This window comes from Equus asinus, chromosome 6 (assembly GCF_041296235.1).
Source record: "Equus asinus isolate D_3611 breed Donkey chromosome 6, EquAss-T2T_v2, whole genome shotgun sequence".
Lineage (NCBI taxonomy): Eukaryota > Metazoa > Chordata > Mammalia > Perissodactyla > Equidae > Equus > Equus asinus.
The window spans coordinates 67,556,974-67,578,088 of NC_091795.1; the positions used below are offsets into that span (position 1 = coordinate 67,556,974).

The 21,115-nt window shown below is 42.9% G+C and overlaps 1 long non-coding RNA gene across 3 annotated transcripts in view; it reads left to right on the top strand.

Moving 5' to 3' along the window:
- The first annotated feature begins 1,289 nt into the window (after positions 1-1,289).
- The window catches only part of LOC123286325 (uncharacterized), a 44,884-nt gene continuing 25,058 nt past the window's right edge, over positions 1,290-21,115 (top strand). For 2 of the 3 annotated variants that reach the window (XR_006528619.2, XR_006528620.2), the window contains exon 1: positions 1,290-1,450. This is a non-coding gene — a long non-coding RNA (uncharacterized lncRNA). Of the gene's footprint in view, positions 1,451-3,505; positions 3,598-21,115 lie in introns of those variants that run through there. The other variant, XR_011504079.1, reaches the window with a different exon arrangement.

Here is a 21,115-nt window from a genome sequence, read left to right on the forward strand (position 1 = left end):
TAACATCCATGCCAGTCTTCCTCTATTTTGTATGTGGGATGCCTCCACAGCATGGCTGATGAGTGGAGTAGGCCCATGCCCAGGATCTGAACCAGCGAGCCCTGGCAGCCAAAGCAGAGTGTGCATAACTTTAACCACTCGGTCACCAGGCTGGCCCCTGCCCCCTCTTTCTGCAGTGACCTCTCCCATGCTTCTCCCCTATTCACCCTTCAAGACCAGCTCACAGTCATCTTTGCAAAGCTTTTCTTGATGCCCACCCTCACCCCTAGCCAGGTTGGTTACAGTCACCAAACAGGATTTGATTCCAATTGACTAAGCTTTGAGGCCACATCTGAGGCTCAAACAAGAGTGGGTTCTGTGGTTCTGCCACGCTGGCCATACCTGTGTTTGGGAGCTGGCTGCCTGGAAGCAGCCTGCAATGTGTTGTGTTGGCTGAGGTGTAAATGCCAACTTGGCCAAAACAAACACCAGGGCCAGGGAAATCCTTATCCCCATCACACAAGGACTGAGCAGGGGGAGAGGCTGCAATGAGTTGGCTGCCCACAAAGCTCCAATTAGCCCCCAAATTATCTCCTGCATCACGTGTGCAAGGATTTCTAACCAAAATTTGCTGGAAAATGGATTCTCAATGCTTCTGTCTATTTACCTAATACTTAACCCAAGGATAACAACACACATACAAATTTAAAATAAAACACATGTTGGTTTTTTTTTTAAATAAAAATTTGAAACACATGGTCTCTTTTAAGACAAATATTTATTCCCCTGACATTTTTTTTCACTTACATGTTTATATTTTTAAATATAGGCTTTATGCAGAGACCTTAGAGATGTCACGATAATAAAATCCATGTTGTTCATAATTGTCTATTTCCTAGAAATGCAGGGCTGGAAGCAACCTCAAGAAGCTATCTCTGGCATCCCCTTCCTCTAGGCAGGCCAATGTGCGACCAGCTGAGACCAACTGGTGTTTATTCTGTTTATCTTGGAGCTTTTTGAGGAAGGAAGCTGTAAACTCTTTCTTACTGAGCTCATGGACTCTCCAGTGAGTTTTGGATCTCTTGGCTGGGCGAAGAGTCCTTGAATAGGGCAGAGTTCAGAGCAAAGCTGCGCAGGGCGTTTTCTTCCCTGGTGTCTCCCTTGTCACACTCTTGTCCATCTCACCCTGTGTTTGCAGTGCAGCCACTCTGACTGTCACCACATGCTTAATTTGGATTCCACTGTTACCTATTTAGATCCCTTTGTATACACCTCTAATAGGGCCAGCTCTCATCTTGACCAGGGCCATTTATTTTTCTTCCCCTAAGGTAGTTGAGGGTCCAAAGGGAGAAATGATAGATGTATGAAATGTTAGGCAGAAAAAAGATAGACACTTTTCAGAAGTCATTGATAAGAAGGAGCCAGTCCTGAGCCTGAAGTATGTGATTTGAGGAACTTTCCTTTGTGAGAGGTAAATGGATTTTTCTATATTCTTGTATCAGTTAGCTTTTGCTGTGTAACAAACCACTCCCAAAGTGTACTGACTTAAAATAACAAAGAATTCTTTCTCATTATTGTGTGGGTGGGCTGGGCAGACTGTTAGCTCTGGACTGGAGTGGCTGGGGAAGGATGGTCTGGGATAGCCTCACACTCACATTTGGTGGTTGGTTTTAGGTCGGCTGGAGCAATGGAGAACACTTGGCCACGTTTCTCATTGTCTAGCAGCTAGCCTGGGCTTGTTCACGTGGTGGTGGTTGCAAGGTTCCCAAGAGTAGCAAAAGACAGCAAGCGAGGCCCAATGTGAGAGTGCTTTTCAAGTCTCTGTTTATGTTGTGCTTGCTATTGTCCCATTGGCCAAAACAACTCATAGGGCCAGCCAAGAATCAGGGCAGGAGGGTCTATCAAAGGACATGGAGAGAGGGAGGCCATCTTTCCAACCTTACCACACTTGTTGAGGACAGAGAAGGGTAGTGTCTCTTCTCGGTTCCTATACAATCCAGATGGCCTGACAACTTTCTCAGAGAAAGAAAACCTTGCAATTTCTCATCCCAAAGCTTATCTTAGTTGAGCATCTGATTTAATGATACTCTTCCATTCCAGTCTTCCATGCAGCCTTCTTTTGAAAAGGACTTGTATATCTCTGACTCCCAGCGTAGTGCTGGGCAGATAGCAAATGCTCAATAAATAGTTTTGAATGGATGAATGAAAAATTGTCTTCCTACAAACTCGAGTTCTCCTTAACCCTCTTTATTTGCTTAATAACTAAAGTCATGAAATAACTGGCCTCCAACCATCCCAGATAGGAAGTGACTTAAAAACCTAGATCAGAACAAGTCCCTCTCTTGCTTTCATGTCTTCAAAGGCTTTCTATTACACTTATAATAAAATCCAAATTCCTTACTATGGCTTAAAAACCCAACATGCTCTTAAAAACCCTGCCTTTCTTACCTCATCCCATTATTTCTTCTCATCCCCTCTTAGCTACTAAGGTCAGCCATAATGGGCTTCTCTCTGTTCTTAGAACACACACATATGTCATATTAAAGATCTTTTCCCCTTCTGCGTAGAGCTTTTCTACTTGGAATGATGCTCCCCTCCAACCCCCAGTCTTTACAAGACTGGCTCCTTTTTTTCATTCAGACTTCAGCTTAAATGGCATTCCTAAATAGACCAACCCTGATCATCTACACTAAGGTATCTACTCAGCCACTCTCTGTCATCAAACCATTTCAATCCTCTGTGTAGCTCTTGACACTATCTAATGTTACCTCCATTTAGTTGTTTCTTTGTCTATGTTTTTTTGTTCATCTCCCACTAGAATTCTGGGATAATACCTTGTCTATCCTGTCACCACTTCATCTCCAGCATCTAGAACATTGTCTGGCACATGTATGTGCTCAAAAAATATTGGGGATGATGGGAGACTGACCTGATCCTTTAGGTATCAGTGCTTCTTTCTCCTTGATTTAATTGGCAAACAAAAAAGAAAACCCTCCATTAAATTACTTAGGGGAAATATAATCTGGTGCCTTCTCTATAACAATTTCCTACAACATAAGGTAATGTACAACATAAGGTAACATAAGGTAATCTCCATTTATATTGACTGCTTAAAAAAATCAGGAACAAAAACTAAAACTTCAGGAACAAAAAGTTAAGATTACACAGCAATGAATTATTTTGATGATTCCTTTTATGGCAATAGTTTTACAGTGTGACCTTCTCAAAAATATTTGAAAAGTTAAAAAAAATCAAACTAAACAGTACTGAAGGACTTACAATGAAAAACAACAGTCGTCTGCCCTTCCCACCCCTCTCCCCACCTCCTGTGCTGCTACCGGGAGGCATCCACTTTTATCTGTTTCTGTTTTTAGTTCTAAAGCATATCCAAATAATATGCTTATACTGTTCGCCCTTGATTTATCAACTTCAGACATTATCTTCTGACTTCTGACTATGATGGATGGGGATCTAGCTCTCTACAGCTCTCTTTCATGTTGCAGGCTTTCTTCAGTATCTGGGAATCCTTGGTTGTTGTTCATTCGTGAGAATAAAGGACAAAGAAGTATGCTTGAGCGCTCTGTGTTTATGGATGGCCACTGGAAGGCTTTGATTATGGTGAGAATGAAGGCTGGGGGTGGGGGCTGGCCATCGTGCCATGGGTTTCTGAAATGCCAGGATGCCGGAGATTTCTTTACTCTGGGGCACCAACAGCAACGCTTGCTGCTCCTGTTCTCCTAGACAATAAAAGTTCCTTAGGGAAGAGCTCTCCTCAACTCTTTTCTCATCTCCTCTCCCTTGTCCTCTCTCTTTCTCTCCCCAATCTCCAGCCTGGGGATTCAGAGCCTGTTTGCAGGCCATTCTGTCAGCTTAGGTGGGAGAGGGAGTTAGAGTGTCATTCACCATTCTGTATACAGATTTTGAATTAATCTCTTACTTCTCACTTTCATCACCCACCTTATCTGCTGTCTTAAAGTCATGACCCTCTCCAGGGTATGGTCAAGAATGTTCTAGAAGGTCGGGACTCCTACTCTGCTACCTGCTTTGCTTTGTCAGCTAACTCTCTTCTGTTGGTTTTAAGTTTTCCAGAAATGGGCTGAAATTCTTCCTTTGCTAAAGGACCCTTCCCATTTTCTTCCTTATTAAGGGTCAATACCTTTAAAAAATTAATTTTAATGGGATGTCATAAAGGAGAGAAGTGAATGTGTGTGCTCATCTGTGATCTCTAGTCAGAAAATCTTGTCTCTTCTTTTACTTAAAAAGTTATTTTTATGCTGTTCAATTTGGATCTTTATAACTTCTCGTAAAGATAATTATCCTACAGATTTTTGCTCTGGTCAGCTCATGATGTCCTTTGTCCAGGTGCAATAAGATAAATTCTTCTTCACTTGTCTCTACTCTACAGCCCTGGAACTTCAGCCTAAGCAGGTGGTCTGACGGTCTTTTCCCCAACTTTGCAAGTTCTTGCTTATTTTCACTGCCCACTTGATGCCATCAGCACATTTTCTGAGAGCCTTTGATCATAGCAGCAAACTGGGTTTCTTTCATCAAGCCAGAGGCTTCCTGATGGTTGAGTCACCTCCTTGTCAAACTGAAGGATTCTCAAGGATGTGAAAAATGATTTCCTAATTAAACAGGGATTCCTTATTGACAGGACTGCTTGCCCCATCAGATTGGAGGCATCCTATTTGGAGGCATCACATGTGTGATGAATACAAATAGTGGTGGGAGCGGGGTTGAGGGTAGGGGCAGTCAGGTGACACAAGCCCAAGGTAAAAATAGCAGTAGTAGCACGGGCTGGCTGGGTGGCAGCTGGTTGTTTGTCCTAACCTCAGAGAGGGGCTCTCACTCACCATAGTTAGGCATCCCTGACTTGGATAGCTTAGATTTTATATTCCTGGGATAGCTCGGACTCTCTTCAAGGGGGCCTATGTAGACGAATGAACTAACCAGAGACCCCTCTTCATACGAAACAAACCTGTCACACACTGAGCAATAATAATAATGACCAAAGATCCAGAAAAATGCAGCTCAGGTTCAACGGAAGTGCCAAAGGTTGTTGGGTTCAAGGAGGGCCCACAAGTTTGAGCTATTCTTTTAGCTCCCTCAGAGGATTATTGCACTCTAACTTAAACCAATTCCAGCCTTTACTGGACACTACATGTGGAAACTCAGGTACTGAGTACAAGACATTATGAGTAAAAACATGGCTATGGTTAAGACAAGGATGGAGCCAGAACTGGTATCAAGACCAATAATTTTAAAATGGGAAATAACCTAAATCTGCAAAAAGCAAATAAGATAGTTATATCACAAATATATTGTAGAATAATATGCAGTCATTAAAATCTTGACTTGTAGAACACCTAACAATATGGAAAATCTATAAAACTTTATGTGTGATATGATTCCATTTTTAATTAAAAATGCATTTTAAATATACATATTTCCCATAAATGCATGTTTTTTTTTTGTTTTTGTTTTTGTAAGCACTCTCAAGATGGTAAGATAAGTGGAATTCTTTTCTATTCTGAATTTTCTGTTTTCACCATTGAGCAAGTGAGCATGTATTATTTTTCAATGAGATGTTTTATTCTAATAAAGTGTTTATATATATATAGTACACCAGAGGTTGCAAACTCAGATTCCTACAGAATCCAGAAATGAAACAAAAATGAGTAAAGTGGGCTGGGTGTAAGAAAAATCAACTGCCAGAAATGTAATCAAATTTTCTTTTGTTTTTACTTGACCGTGGCATAAGCACATAACATAATATAAACATGTATGATACTGGAGATTATACATTCAGTTGGAAATTGAAAAACATAACATTTGAAAAAATAGAGATATTTAATTATTAATTTTTTTCTTTCATAACTCATTACTTCTTTGCTTTAGAACCAGAAATGTGACACTTTTTCTTTGCCCCAACATGTCAATGTCGAGTCTTGCATTTCATGTTGCGATGTGCTGTATAGAATTCAGCCTTGAATCCTTTAACTGAGAGGAATAGTTTTTTTTGGTTCCGTAATGGAAAACAGCTGTTCGTGGCCGAACATGGATAGAATCTTTGTATGGTGGTCTTTATATTTAGGGTAACTACTCCTGAGATATTCATATAATTTTGACATCCTAATGTTGCAAAATTTAGTTTTGGGGACCCAATTGTGGTTCAAAGTTCCATTTATGTCACAATATTAATTAAGAAAGGTAAGGTGAACAGGAGTTTATTTCATAAAATTAAAACCTTTTTTGGAATCCTGTCTTCAACCCCACAATTTTGGGAGAGCAGTTTAAATGATCTTTCTCATTTATGAGAATTGATTTCAGCATAAGAAAGTGGGACAGATTACTCTTTGCCAAATGAGTTTCCAGAAGATATAATTTCACTAAGAATGAACAAATTCGATAGCCCATTGGCACACCTGTGAAGATTCTTGTAGAGAATTAAACAAATGGCTTGTGATATTTACCAAAAAGGTCAATACTTTGATCCAATCTTTGCTGATGAGTTGGGGAAAGTATTTTTTGTTGGATGATATAAACAAGTTAATAATTTTTCAACTATTCCTCCCATCTGCAAATGAAAGACTCCAATGTTATACAGCAACTATCCTTAATTTATTAGAACGGGCAAATGTTGTGACTATTGCATATTCAATGCATCAAGCAAAGCTTTGAACTCTATGCTTTCAGCAGTGGGAGTGAATCCAATTTGCTAGGCTTATGATATGTTCTATTTTAACTTATTAACACAAGGCAATTCCTGGTGAATTATTTAGATTCCTTGATCGGGTAAAATTTGGCACTTTGGATTTAAGTTTGATGGTAAGATCAGTGTTAATGCTGACCATCTCAGGAGCTCGGTTCCATAGACAGGCTTAGTGATTTTGACCTGTCTGCTTTACATTTTTCAAGACTTCTCAACACACACAGCTAAGCCATTTCCTGAAGTTGTGCCTGTGATGGACACCATGCCCCAAAGTTCTCCAATCACATCGAAGTCTCTTTGGAACCATAAATAAATATAACTGACTGGGTGGTATTATTTTAACTGGGCTCTCATAAGCTTCCCTAGGAAATGCCACAAATGATTGAACTTTTTCACACAACCTGTCCTGTAAGTTCTCAGCCGTGTCGTCATCTTGCTGAGCAACAGCATTTCTGTTTAGTCTTCCATTTGCAAATACTCGCTTTTTGTTCAAGGCATGAATTTTCTCTGTCCTCAGTAGATACTCTTTTACAAACTCACCATCCATAAAAGGTTGCAATGCCGGAGCAGTATTCTCACCTATTTTACTCCGTAAGCTCATTTCACAGTTGCATCACTTGTTTAATTTGCATTGAAAAAGAAAACGTGTTGAAACGTTAGTCCTTTGTTTTTATATCATTAAGTTTCCATGTACCAGTCGCGGCCTCTTTGGTTGGATTCTTTTGATACTGACATATTTTGTTTGCATGTTGAACTTAAAAAAATGTTTTTAACTTCTGCAAAAAAAAAAGCTATTTTCCATTTTTCTGCAAACAAACAGCTCTCTCTTGTGCTCTTTTGTTTCCCCTCTTTTGATGGAGTTACGTATATAAAAGAAAAAAAGTTACTTTCTTCTTAACTCTATTATAAGAAAAATGTAGTCCAGGATGATGATAAATGACCTTAGGCCTCAGTGAGGGGAAGAGAATGGGGAGCGATGGTGAGTGTGGCAATATGGAATACTGCTCAGCTTCGGTGGACTTGCCCCTTGCTGGAATGTGGCTCCAAGGTTGCCAGATCTTCTAAATTTTTAAAGCTTACAAATGTGTAATATACATATTAAAGAGTGGATATATTTTAAGTGTACGGCTTGATGAATTTTTCACAAATGGAACGTGGTGGTGTAACCCACAGCTAGATGAAGAAACAGAACAGTATCAGGCCCCATAGGGCACCTTCACACTCCCTTCCAGTGGAGATCTTTAACTTTTTTAACAAAAAATCTGGATTCATATGTGGACACTCAAGTTCTAAATTTTGTCAAGTAATTCAAAACATTTTAAAATCCTGTGGCCAGGCTAAACACATCTTCTGACCAGAGTCAGCCCAGAGGACTCCAGTTTGGAGTCTTGGTTTTTGAATTTTTTTTTTTTTTGCTGTCTGGAAGCCCACACCACTCTTTTCCTCCATCTAGAGGAGTGGGTAACCATGTTTGTGCTACATGATCCTGGCCATGATTGACTTGGGTCTTTCTTTGGGATTTTGGAAGTGGAACAGTGGAATACTCTTCAACTGGGTCATGGTGCTGAAAGTGAGAGCTTCTGTAGCCCCAGGACTGGAGCAGGCTCTGTTGCATCATGTCAATGGAGGAGCAGAGAAAGCCGGTACCCAGAGAGAAAAATGAAGCAGATGTGCAGAGAGAGAAAACGTATAGCAAGAGACCGTTAGAGAGCAGGAGAAGCTGCTCTCCCCAATACCTTTCCAGCTCCCCAGTTCTTGGTTCCAGCCCCTCTGAAGCCAGGATATACTAGGAACTGAGAAGCTAATTAGGCTAGTAGGCTTCTCTAAGAATTCAGGAGGAGCAGTCAGGTGGGTAAATCACAGCAAGAGATGCAAGGGACAGCCCATGGCTGGCAGTCAAGCAGGCAGGGATCTCCAGGTGACAGCTCTGTCCACACAGAGCCAGCCTCTACGCCGGTGTGCTGGGGGATGGTGTGAGGAGGCCTGGCAGGCAAGCAGAAGCTGGAAGTCCCCTCAGGTGAGCTTAAACCAGAGTTCTGGTTTAAGACATGCTGGAGGTTGGATTATGATTCCCAATTCTCCATTCCCTCCCTGTAATAGAACCCATGCCCTTTGCCAGATGACAGCACACACCCTCCTAGAAGAGGTGCAGCAAGTATTCCTGTCCAGCTGACTTTGGGCTTGGCCAGTTGACCTGCTTTGGCCAATGTAATACTGGCAGACTCAATAGCCAGTGCTTGGTTGAGGCCTTCAGAGGCATGGGACGTTTCCACTAAGCTTTTCTAGTTCTTCTTCCATCCATAAGGAGAAGAGTCTGCTGCAGGTAGCTACCGGTCCCAGAATGAATGACATATGGAACCGATCTGTACCTGACCTACAGCCTGAATCAGGGCCACTCCATCCAAACCACAAACTGGGGGGGAGGAAAAATAACTGTTTTATAAGCCACTGAGACTTTGGGTTTGTTTATTACTTAGTATTATCACAGCAATAGCTAACTAATACAGAGGAGAACTGGATTCTAGAAAAAATTAGGGACTGGGAATCAAGGCAAAATTAGTCTGGTTGTACCAGAGTGGGTGAAACCTGGAGCCGGGAGGGGAGAGCTCAGACTCAGAGGCAACACAAGCAGTAACATGGGCTTCGAGAGGTCATTCCAGAGGGCACCAGATCCAGGTCTGATTGGAAGAGGGAAATGAGAGTGGTCTGGGGGAAATAACTGTCACCTCATTGATCATCTGGCTTGAAGGAAAATCAGGAGGAACACAGGAGCAAAGCAGTTATAACTGAGCTGGCGACGCTGTTCTAAGCCATTGGGTCTGTTCAAACTTTATACATCCCTCAGCTTGGTCAGCATTGACTCAGGAGCTGCAAGGATTGGTGGCTCTAGCCGTGAGGATCCTGGGAAAGTAGCAGCAGGAAAAATACGATGGGAGAGTACACCACCATTGCTGCAGCTCCCAAATGCTCAGGGTGTGTGTGTGTGTATGTGTGTGTGTGTGTGAGATAGCTCATCTTTTACAAACCTGATAGTTGCTTTCTGTCCACCTGCTTGCTATTCTTGTTAACAACTGAACCTGGAATGGGCTTGAGGCTGGAGACTATTACATATTTATTGACCGTGTTCCCTGGCTTTCTGAGAACTTACAGCTTAGATGAAGCCTGTGAAACCATAGGCCAGTAGGACAACTCGATGAGCAGGGCAGGATGTTGTGGCCAGTGGCTTGTGCCCCGACAGTGGGGGATGTTGGGCAGAAGCACGGACAGAGAGTGTTTGGTTGTCTTTCTTGAAATTCCTTTTCCCAAGGGCTTCCAAGCTCAGGAAGCTCTTGTCATCTCCTAATTGAGGCCGATGAAGATGGGAGTTGTGTAGGGCGGCGTTTCCACTTAATCAAGGCCAGTCGTACCCGAGCTCTTGGATTAGGCAGAGATCTGCAGATCTGCACAGTTGCTTGGGCAGCCTGTTTTCTGTCTTCGCTACCTTGTTATCTGGCCCTTCTCTGAATTCCTGTAGCTTTTCCAGGACTTAAACAATGAGATTAACAGCTATCATTTTTGAATGCCTACCATATGCTAGGCTCTCTAGTGGATCTTTTAAAAATATTATTGATAATAACAACGGAAAAGATAACTAATATTTATTAAGCATTTACTATGTGCTAGGCACCGTGCCAACCCCTGTACATGTATTAACTCATCGAGAATCCTCCCATGAGGCAACATGAGCCTCATTATTTTTACACACGAGTGATAGATGGTGGAGCCAGGATTTGGATGTAGATTGGTCTGACTCCAGGGCCTCTGCTTTTGTTCATTCACAATGCTATCGTGCTTGGTCTTGCTCTCTAGCCATGGCAGGGCACTGCCCAGTTATCAAGATGGGCTGGGACAGACATGAAGGGCTGAGAAACAGACCATGAAGGTGAACACAGTGTGGTGGTCACCCCCAGGTGGGAGTCTGGTGAGTAGTTCACAATACGGGCAGGCATAAAGTCCAACAGAAAGCATGGCAAGGCCCTGAAAGGTGAGTGGAGCAGAGAGATGGACAATCCAGAAGCCATCAGATGTCATGGCAGGCAGCTGGACTGTGCAGAAAGGCTGTCAGGAGGGAGCAGGCCCCCGATGCTGGGCAGGGGTCTGGGGGCAGGACCCCAGGCCCTGTAGGAAATGGATCCGGTCAGGGCACAGCCTATAGTTCTGGCTCTGTCCTTTACTAACTTTTAGGCAAGTTACTTACCTCCCCTGAGCTTCAGTTTCTTCATCTGTAAAATGGGGATAATAATATTACATCCTCCATAGGGCTGATATGATGACTAAATGGAATAACAAACATAAAGTGCCAGTGGTAGTGCCCAACACCAAGGAAGTGCTCAATATACAGGTTGTTACATTTCTTTTTTTTAATTTTTTTTTTTTTCTGATTAAGATTAGCCCTGAGCTAACTTCTGCTGCCCATCTTCCTCTTTTTTGCTGAGGAAGACTGGCCCTGAGCTAACATCCATGCCCATCTTCCTCTGCTTTATGTGTGGCACACTTCCCACAGCATGGCTTGACAAGTGGTGTGTAGGTTCACACCTGGGATCCAAACCGGCGAACCCCAGGCCATCGAAGCAGCATGTGCAAACTTACCCGCGGCCCCACTGGGCCGGCCCCACTGCATTTCTAAGACAGTGACTCAGGCACAGGGACAACAGGGAAGACTCAGTCTGTCATAACTGAGAGTTAAGCAAAGAATCAGAAGAGCAGCATCATAAAATTCCCTCTGTTGGAGATCAGTGTTTGTTTTAGAGCCTGGAATGGAATTAAGGTGACCTCACTCTTACACAGAGCAGGGTGGCTGAACCCAAAGCAGATGCTGCTCTTCTCATACATGAGTTTTGGAATCTCAGCCTCTTCCAGCTGAATGGCTCTTGCTCAGGGCTTTGGACCCCAGTTGATGCTCTTTCAATGATACAGTGCTGCTGTTAAATAAATAGCTGACATAAAATATTGACAACCATGTCAATAGCACATGCACTGTAGTGGTTTTAAAACATGTCTACAAATTCTTTGACACTCCTCCTACCAAAAGGTAGCAATGAATTCCTCTTCTCTTGACCTTGGGCCAGGCTTAATAACTGGCTTCTAATGAAGAGAATGTGAAAGTGATGCTATGTGTCTTCCAAGGGTGGGTTAGAAAAGATGATACAGCTTCTTCTTGGCTCTCTCGCGGGATGCTCACCCTTGGAACCAGTTGCCATGTTAGGAGGAAGCTCAGGCCACATGGAGAGGTCACATAAAGTGTTTGGACCAACAGCCCCAGCTAAGGTCCCATGTGATATCAAGTGAGTGAGTGACCTAGACTTTAGGTGATTTGGTCTAGCCTTGGAGCTATGCCAGCTGACAAGAAGCAGAGCAGGGATGAGCTATCCCCAGCAAGCCCTGCCCAAATTACTGACGAATGAGCAAAATAAGTGTTGCTGTTTTAAGCCATTACATTGTTGGCTTGCTTGCTATGCAGCAATAAATAAATGGGACATGCACCTACATAGTGGAGCACAGAAGAGAAGCAGTTGGACACGGTATTGAAGAGCTTGTATTTGGAGTCAGACAGTTGCCTCTCAAATTTTAGTCTGTTGTTTGCTTGCTGGGCAAGTTTCATGTGTTGAGACTGTTTTGCCCTCTGTATGATGGTGATAATAATCATATTAATTTTATGGGTTGTTGTATTAGTTTGCTCCGGCTGCCATAACAAAATATCATAGACTGGCTGGGTTAAAAAAAATTAATAATCTCACAGTTCTGGAGGCTGGAAGTCCAAGATCAAGGTGTTAGCAAGGCGTGTGGTTTCTTCTGAGGCCTCTCTTGGTGGGTGGCTGCCTTCTCGCTGTGTCCTCACATGGTGTTTCCTCTTTGGACTTGCCTGAGTCTGCGTTTCCTTTTCTTATAAGGACACCAGTCATCTTGGATTAGGGCCCACCCTAAAGACCCCATTTTACTGTAATTACCTCTTTAAAGGTTCTATCTCTAAACACAGTCACATTCTGATGCACTGGGGGTTAGAACTTCAACATATGAATTTTGGGGACACAATTCGGTCCATAAACATTGTTATGAGGAGTAAAGGAGGTAAAACAAACATGAAGAATAGGTTATTGGTGGACACATGGCAAGTGCTTAATAAATAATGGCCATTACTATTATTGTATATATGCCATCAACATGATTATGCTTGGTACAAGCAAAAGGAGCAACACCGCCATGTATGCCCCAGGGGAAGTTGTATATTTTTCTCACTTGGATGATAAGAGGAGACAGCTGCCTACTAAGCACAGTTTGTCCTCCAGACCCTCAGCCTGGGTCCCCAGCTTAGTGATGGTGGCAAGAGTGGGGCTGTAGAGTGTCCTCTGAAGGGAGGCAGCAGCAGCATTTCCTGACCTCCAGAGAAAGCTGCTTCCTTTGGGGACCCTTAGGAGGGGCTCTCTGCTTGAGCCTGGGAGAAGATCCCAGGGCGATCCCAGCTAAAGAGAGGCCTGGGATGGCATAAAAACCAGAAGGCACTGTCTATCCGAAATTGCCTGGGTGCTCCAGGGCTGACCCTTGGAGTCGTTCCCATTGGATGCAATTTGGAAAAGCTACTTTAGAGAGAAAGTCCCGATTCAGAAAACCTTTCTGCCAAGCCCTTTGTTTTCCTAATGTTGCCGCGGTGTCTGGAGCTGAATTTTTAAAATGGCATTTTCCTGGAAAGGATTTTTTGGTCTTTTTTGGAAATGTCTCATGTAAAACAAGATCACCAGTGGGCTGTTGGGTCTGGTCTCCCAGGAACGAACTTGGGAAATGAGGGGTCGGGGAGGGGGAGACAGGGTAGAAAAAGGAACAAAAGCAGAGAGAGGGAAAGCACGATGTGACCAAGGGGCCAACATTCCCGTGTTAGAAATAGGCTCAGGGCTGAGGATTCATGCCAACCGGTCAGGCATCATGATGGGGAGGAAGGAGGGAAGGGGGCCCTGACACTGATGGCAGGGCTATGGGAATGTCCCTTGAGAGCCTGTTGGCAGCAGCCCTCAGAGTCTCCATTCATCACAGAAATGGACCTGTCCCTGGGCCTGCCATTTCCCTCCCTCCCTGGTCTTGCATGGGTGGGAGGGCAAGAGATACAGCAGGTTCTGACTAGGGCTCCCTGAGGACAGAGGCCAGGGCCCCTCCATTAGTTTTGATTTTCTTCCTGAAGAGAGAGATTTACATAGCATTCATTCTAGTGGCTCTGTCTTGGTCTGTTTGGGCTGCTATAACAAAGTATCATAGATGGGGTGGCCTATAAAGAATAGAAATTTATTTCTGACAGTTCTGGAGGCTGGCCGTCCAAGATTAAGGTGCTGGCAGATTCAGTGTCTGGTGAGAGCCTGCTTCCTGGGTCATAGACGGCTGTCTTCTTACTATGTCCTCAGATGCTGGAAGGGATGAGGGAGCTCTCTGGAGTCTCTTGTAAGGGCACTAATCCCATTTACAAGAGCTCCGCTCTCATGACCTAAGTACCTCCCAAAAGCTCTCATCTCCTAACACCATCACATAAGGGGTTAGGATTTCAACATATGAAATCTGGGGGGAAACAAACATTCCCCCCATGTTTGGAGGCTCTTTGAGGGCCGGGCTGTGTCTTTCCATCAGGCTGGAGGGTCCCCAAGGAATCCCTAGAGCTGGGGACCTCATCCCCTTCCTTCCATGTGTCTAGAACCCAGTATGTGGGAGAAGCCTGGTTTATGGACCTATCTGACCCAGTGACCTACCGACAGTCTTACTTCTCCACCCTTGTAAGCAGCACAGACAAGATGTGCTGACTGGAAGGCCCTGCATGGGCAGGCCAGCTGCCACCTCGCTCCAGGCCCAGGGCAATTACTGTGGCCAAGCGGAATTTCTGTGGCAGGAAGATTCTTGGAAGCTCTTTGCAGAGCTTGCTTCCCTACTCCGGGCTTCTATGTTACTCTTCTGTCCATTCCTCACCCTGCCCTTTCCTCTTAGTGCCAGCCTCAAGTCTCCTGGGTTTGTGGTGACCCTGGGACTCAGAATGGAGCAAGGGCAAAGAGCAGAGGAATGGGCATGTAAGAATCACTATCTCTTAGAATGGGAAGCCACTCTAGAGGTGATTTTATCCATTTTTAAAATCTGGATCATTCATTCATTCAATAGACACTTTTTGAGGACTGTTCTGTGCCAGGCTCTGCTCTAGGCATTGGGTAAATAGGAGTGAACAAAACAGACATGGTTCCTGCCCTCAAGGAGGTCGATGTCTGATGCTAGCACATGCCAGCAGCCTCATTGAGGGTCATACAAATTCTGCAAACCCTCCATGTTTTGGGAGCTCTCCCTCCCAAGGCAGCCCATTTCAATTTTGGACAACTCTGAAAGTCAAAAAAGTTCCCCTACAGATTGAGTCAATGTCCTTCCCTTCTGTAACTTCCACTCATTTGTCTCAGCCTGCTTTCTGATAAAAGCTCTCACTATGATGATGAATTTGTCAATTCTTTATTTCTTCTTATCTTTAAGCTATGTTATTAGGTATTCCCAGGTTTAGGACTGTTGTATTTTCCTGGAGAATTCTTTTTATCATTTTGTAATCATTTCCCCTATTTTTCCTGACTTTAATATTGCTTTATCACTTATTCTTTTGGATAACGATTGCTTGGTGTGTTTTTTCCAATCTCATTTACTTTCAATATTTCTGTGCTATCATATTTTAAGTGTATTTACTAGAAAAAACAAAAAGCTGAATTTCTTATTTGATCTTAGCATTTCCATTTTGTAACAGGTAATTTTAATCCTTTTCATTTATATTTATTATTGGAATCCAGCTATTACTGGTATGTATTTATATCTCAATGTTTTTGTTTTAACCTCTTAGCTTCTTTTCTTCTCTTCTGCCTTCTGTTATAGTGACTGTTTTCTTTAGTTTAACTTTTTCTCTTTTACTGTTTTAAATTCAAATCCTTTTTTTTAGTGATTGTCCTTAAATTTTTGACAAGCTGTGCAATTTAGGATTGCATTTGGCTACAAATAATAGAAAACAATGGGTTAAATATCAACGGGTTTATTTAGTAATGAGAAGGCCAGACGTAAGTAGTGTGGAGCTAGCGCACCTCTTTAACGATGTCATCAAGCACCCAGATTCCTTCATTACCTGTTTATCCCATCCTTAGTATGTGACTTGTCTTCTCTTCATGGTTATAAGGTGCCTGCTGCTTCTCCAAGCATTTTGTCCTCATTCTAGGTAGGAAGAAGAGAAAAGAGGAAAGGGCAAAGTATTCTTCTTAGAAGTCTTGTAAGCTGTGTTTATACTTCATTGGCAGAACTGTAACACATTGCTACCCCAGCTGCAAGGGAGTCTGGGAGGTGAGTATTTTTAGGTGGCATGTGAAAACAAAGGTTCTATTATAAAAAAGAAGGAGAGAGAGAATATATTGTGTGGGCAGCTTTAAGTATCTATAACTCACACATATTACTGTAATAATTTTACAATTTATCAGAATCTCTACATCCTTAGGATGTTCTTATTCTAATTACTTCATCCCAAGTTTCGTGTTATTGTGATTTAGCATTTTAGGTCTACTTTGCTTATAAACTGCAAAAATCAGACATTACTACTGTGTTTGCTATTTTATAATCAGTTTTTACATGATCATCTATTACCGTTGTTTCTTCCATCCTATTCCTTCCTCTCAGCTCAGTTTCCTTCTGTAAGTGACAAACTCTATTGTCTTTTTCTGAAAATGTGGTGTCTTTTTTTTATGCCCACTCTTGAATGAAGTCGGCCTTGGTTTCGCATTCTCCAATGACAGCTATTCTCCTTCAGCATAAAGAAATTATTCTCCTGGCCTCTGTGGTTGCTGATGCCAGGTCAACTGGCTATTTTCTCTTACGGGTGATCTCTCTTTCCTTCTTAGTGCTTTCATGACTTTACTCTGTTGTTGGTGTTCTGCGGTTTCACTATAATGAGCCTAGGTGTATTGTCATATTTATTTATCTTCCTCATGTCTCCAAGTGCCTTTTCAGTTTGAAGGTCTATGTCTTTCATCAATTTAAAATTCTCAGTCATTAGCTCTGAATATTTCTTCTCATTCCTTCTCTCTAATCTCTGCCTCTAGTATTCATAATAGACTTATTTTGGACCTTCACAATCTATTCTGCATGTCTTTACTTTCTTTATATTTTCTTTCTCTTAATTGTTCTACGCTACATTCTGGACAATCTTTTAAGATCCATTTTTTGGTTCACTAAGTCTCTCTTCAGTTTTGTCTAATTTGCTCTTTACTCCATCCTTTGTATCTTTTGTTTCTAGGAGTTCTAGAAGTTTCTTTTTCAAATTCATCCTTTTTTTTGAGTAGTCTATTATTTCTTATGGTTTCTAGTCATTCTTTTCTTTTTTTTTCCTGCTTTTTCTTTCCAAATCCCCCCAGTACATAGTTGTATATTTTAGTTGTGGGTCCTTCTAGCTGTGGCACGTGGGACGCTGCCTCAACATGGCCTGATGAGTGGTGCCATGTCCGCGCCCAGGATCCGAACCAGTGAAACCCTGGGCCGCCGAAGCAGAGTGCATGAACTTAACCACTCGGCCATGGGACTGGCCCCTCTAGTCATTCTTTTATTTCTTTAACATTTTAAACATATGTTATGGTTTCTTTCAGATTGTTCTTTTATTTTAAATTCTTGAGGTGAGAATCTTATTTGTCTCCCAGTTTCCTTACGGTCGTTTGTAGTTGTTGGTTGTGAGCACAACTTTAGCTATTTTTTCCCCCTTGGGATAGGGAGGGTTCTCTGCAGAGATTTCCATTTGTTCTGCTCTAAGGGAGCCTATTCTAGGACCAATTCTTTTATTAACTTTTTGGTTTGTGATTCACATACCAGGAATGATGGTTAATTTTATGTGTCAGCTTGGCTGCACCATGGTACCTGGTTTTTGGTCCAACACCAGTCTAGATGTTGCTGTGATTTTTAGATATGATTAACATTTAAATCACAAGACTTTGAGTAAAGCAGATTACCCTCCACAGTGTGGGAGAAACTCATTCAATCAGTTGAAGGCCTTAAAAGACAAAGGTTGAGGTCCCCTGAGGAAGAAGAAATCCTGCCTCGAGACTGCCTTTGGCTTGAGCTGCAACGTAAACACTTCCCTGGGTCTCCAGCCTGCTGGCCTGCCCTGCAGATGTCAGACTTGCCAGTGCTCACAATTGCATGAGCCAATTCCTTAAAATAAATTTATGTTTGTATCTGCACATCCTATTGTTTCCATTTCTCTGGAGAACCCTCACGAATATACCAGGCAAGGAGTGTAAATTTGGAGAACAGACTTGTATTTGGTGATGATTTGAGGATTTGTTTCTCAGGGGTAATTTTGTTTCCTTAACTGCAACTCTGGAAAGAGACACCTATCACTGGGGTGCCCATGGGCCTGTGAGCGGAGCTTAAGTTGCAGAACTTTCCTCCCAGGGTCTCCACTTAATGCTTCTAGATTCTCCATTACAGGGCCTCAAAGCTCCATTTCTGCTCATGGGTGAGCATGAAAACCTCAGCCTCTAGACATTAGAATTTATATTTGAGTCAACATCTCCCTGAACCATTAAAGCATCAAAAAAGCTTGCCACTCTGACCTGAAATTCCCTCTTTTTTTTGGGCACCTAGAGATGTTACTTTATTTTCATATGCTTAGCCATATATATATATATATATATATATATAGCTGTATTTTACCAGTATTTTTATGGGTTTGCAGAGGACTTAGAAGTTCATGTTAGCTCGTTCTGCACTGTTTCTGGAACCCAACAGCCCAATAGGCTTTCAATTTGTTGAAGACACCTCGTCTGCCCCTCCCTAAGTCTTCTCTACTAGTTGTCCTCACATGATGAAGTGTCTTATCCTGACTATACTTCTTTCATGCTATTCCAGTTGGTTCATGTCCTTCTTAAAGAGTAAAACCCCAGACAGAGCTGGGTTCCCCAGGTGTGGCCAGACCAAGAGGTCAGAGGCTATTGTCACTCCATGGTCTGGACACCACATGCCTCTCCATGAGGTTTAAGACCCCAGGAACTGTTTGGGCTAAAACATCACAGTGTTGGCAAAGAGTGAGCTTATGAAAACCTGTAGGGGGTGGAAAAAGAGTAAGAACAGCGCTGAGAGGCTGGGAGGGTGTCAAAGAGTAAAACAGGATTTGAGGGAGTTGAGACAAATGAGTCGTGGCTCTGCCTGTGTAGCACTGCAGAGACAGTCCGCCACCCTGTCTCAGGGTCAGTGACATCATGGCAGATAGCTTCAGGAGACAGCCTGTGTTTTCTTAATTTATTTAGGTTATTATTTGCCTTTGGTCTACTTTTTTTTCAGGCCTAGATCTTTATTTTCCATCAGGCTGTTGTGTAAGCACCTTAAATCTCTGATTAGAACCCTTGCTGTGTTCTGTTTGGTGTGCTTTGTTCTGATAAGCTTGGATTTTATAACTCCCAGGTCTTTTGTAGAAAGGCTGTGGAGCAGGGACCTGCGGTCAGATGGAGATAGTTGCTATGGGCTATTCATTTTGTGCAGATCAGGAATCGCACCAGTTATCACCTCAGAGTGAGGGTGGGAGGAGAGGGGGTCGGGGGAAGGGAGAGAAAGGCTGAGAGATTGATCAGGTAGAAGGAAACCTGCATGTGAGTTTTGCAAGTCTCTTAACCTCTCTGGGTCTCAATTTCTTTATCTGCAGATAGAAAGCAGTGACTTTGACTCCCCTGCCTGCAATGATAGAACTCTCTTTCCTCTGGTAGAGAAAAGATAGCAATGCAAGATCACTCTGCTACGGAGAGACAATGCTGCATATCTTTCTTATCGGGTAGCTCCATGTCTCAGAAGGGCCAATTTTAAAACTTGGAGCACTAATAACAGCAAACTTTTCTGTGGTGCTCATGATGTGCCTGACAGTGTTCTAAGCACTTTACAAGCCTCTCTCACTTAATCCTCACAGCACCCCTGTGAGCTAGATACCGCTAATATCTTCATGCTGGAGGTAAGAAAACAGACACAGAGAAGTGAAGTAACTTGCCCAGGGTCACTCAGCTAGAACATGCCCAAGTGGAGATTCAAACACCAGCCATCCAGCTCCAGAGTTAGTGTTGTTAGCCTTTCCACTAAGGCAAGACACAGGGAGCTCGGGCTGTTCTGAAAAAGCAATGAAGACACTTTCAAAACCCTTGAAAAAAGAAACAATAAAGGGGAGAGGGTATGTAATGGGGATCTAACTTAGTCTTGACACAAAGGCTTCCTAAGGAAGTATCTGTTGAGCTGAGGTCTGGGGGATGAGAAGGCATGAGGTAGATGAAATGAGATGGAAGAGCCTGGGAGGCAGAGGGATCAGAACATGCGAGGGAACACAGTGCAGTCAAGAACTGGAAGGTGTCTGTGTGCCTGGAGTTCAGGAAGTGGGGGCGGGGGGGGGGGAGTGGGGCAAAATATGGCAAGGTAAGTAGGCAGGGGCCAGCCCATCAGGGCTCTCTATTTCTCTATCTGTCTCAGGGTATCTCTATCACAGCACTATTGACATTTGGGGCTGGATAAGTCTTTGTTGTGGGTCCTGTCCAGTGCTTTGTAGGATGGTTAGCAGCATTCCTGGCCTCTACCCACCAGATGCCAATAGAATCCCCCTCAAGTTATGATAATCAGAAATGTCTCCAGACGTTGCCAGATGTCACCTGGGGGGCAAAATTGCCCTTGGTTGAGAACGACTGAGCTACATATTTTGGTATCTTTCCTTCCTCATTGTCCAAAAGAAGCACCTAGAGTCACAGGGTCACTTTCTAGACATGAGCATTGACTTGGGCCTCCTTTGGCCAGGTCATAGCCAGGCCTGAACAGGTAGGTACAGCCTCCTGGAGACCTTACTCGGAAATTAGAGATATCATCCTCAGAGTGGACAAGGGTGAAATCAGTGGACTGAACCAGAAAACGAAGACTGAAGAACTGCATCAGATTCAGAGCAAAAACAAAGGGGTTCTTCACCTCTAGGTCCTCTAAAGTTTCAGTACAACACGATACTTTCCCAACATGCCCCTTTCTCTTTCTCCTGAAACCAATGTAACTGCATAGAGTTTAACAAAGCAGGCCTTTTACAAAGAAAATTACCTTAAATCAAAAAGAATAGAAACAAGATACTTGGCATTAATGATAATAATAACCAGATTCCTGTGAAGGGCTAAAATATTGCTACTTTAGTCACTGATTGTTGTGGGAATTTGTACTTTTCAAACTCAATATCAAGTCCTTCTGGAACTTTTTGTCAAGTGTTTTCTGCTGCTGCCAAGTAACCCACGGAAAAGGAGAAAGAATTGTTTTGTCTAGCACGTTTCTTCTATCACCAGGAAAATGAAGTTCTAGGCGGTCTGCTCTTTTTCTTTGCCTTTTTTTTTTTTCTTTTAATGGTTTGGAGAT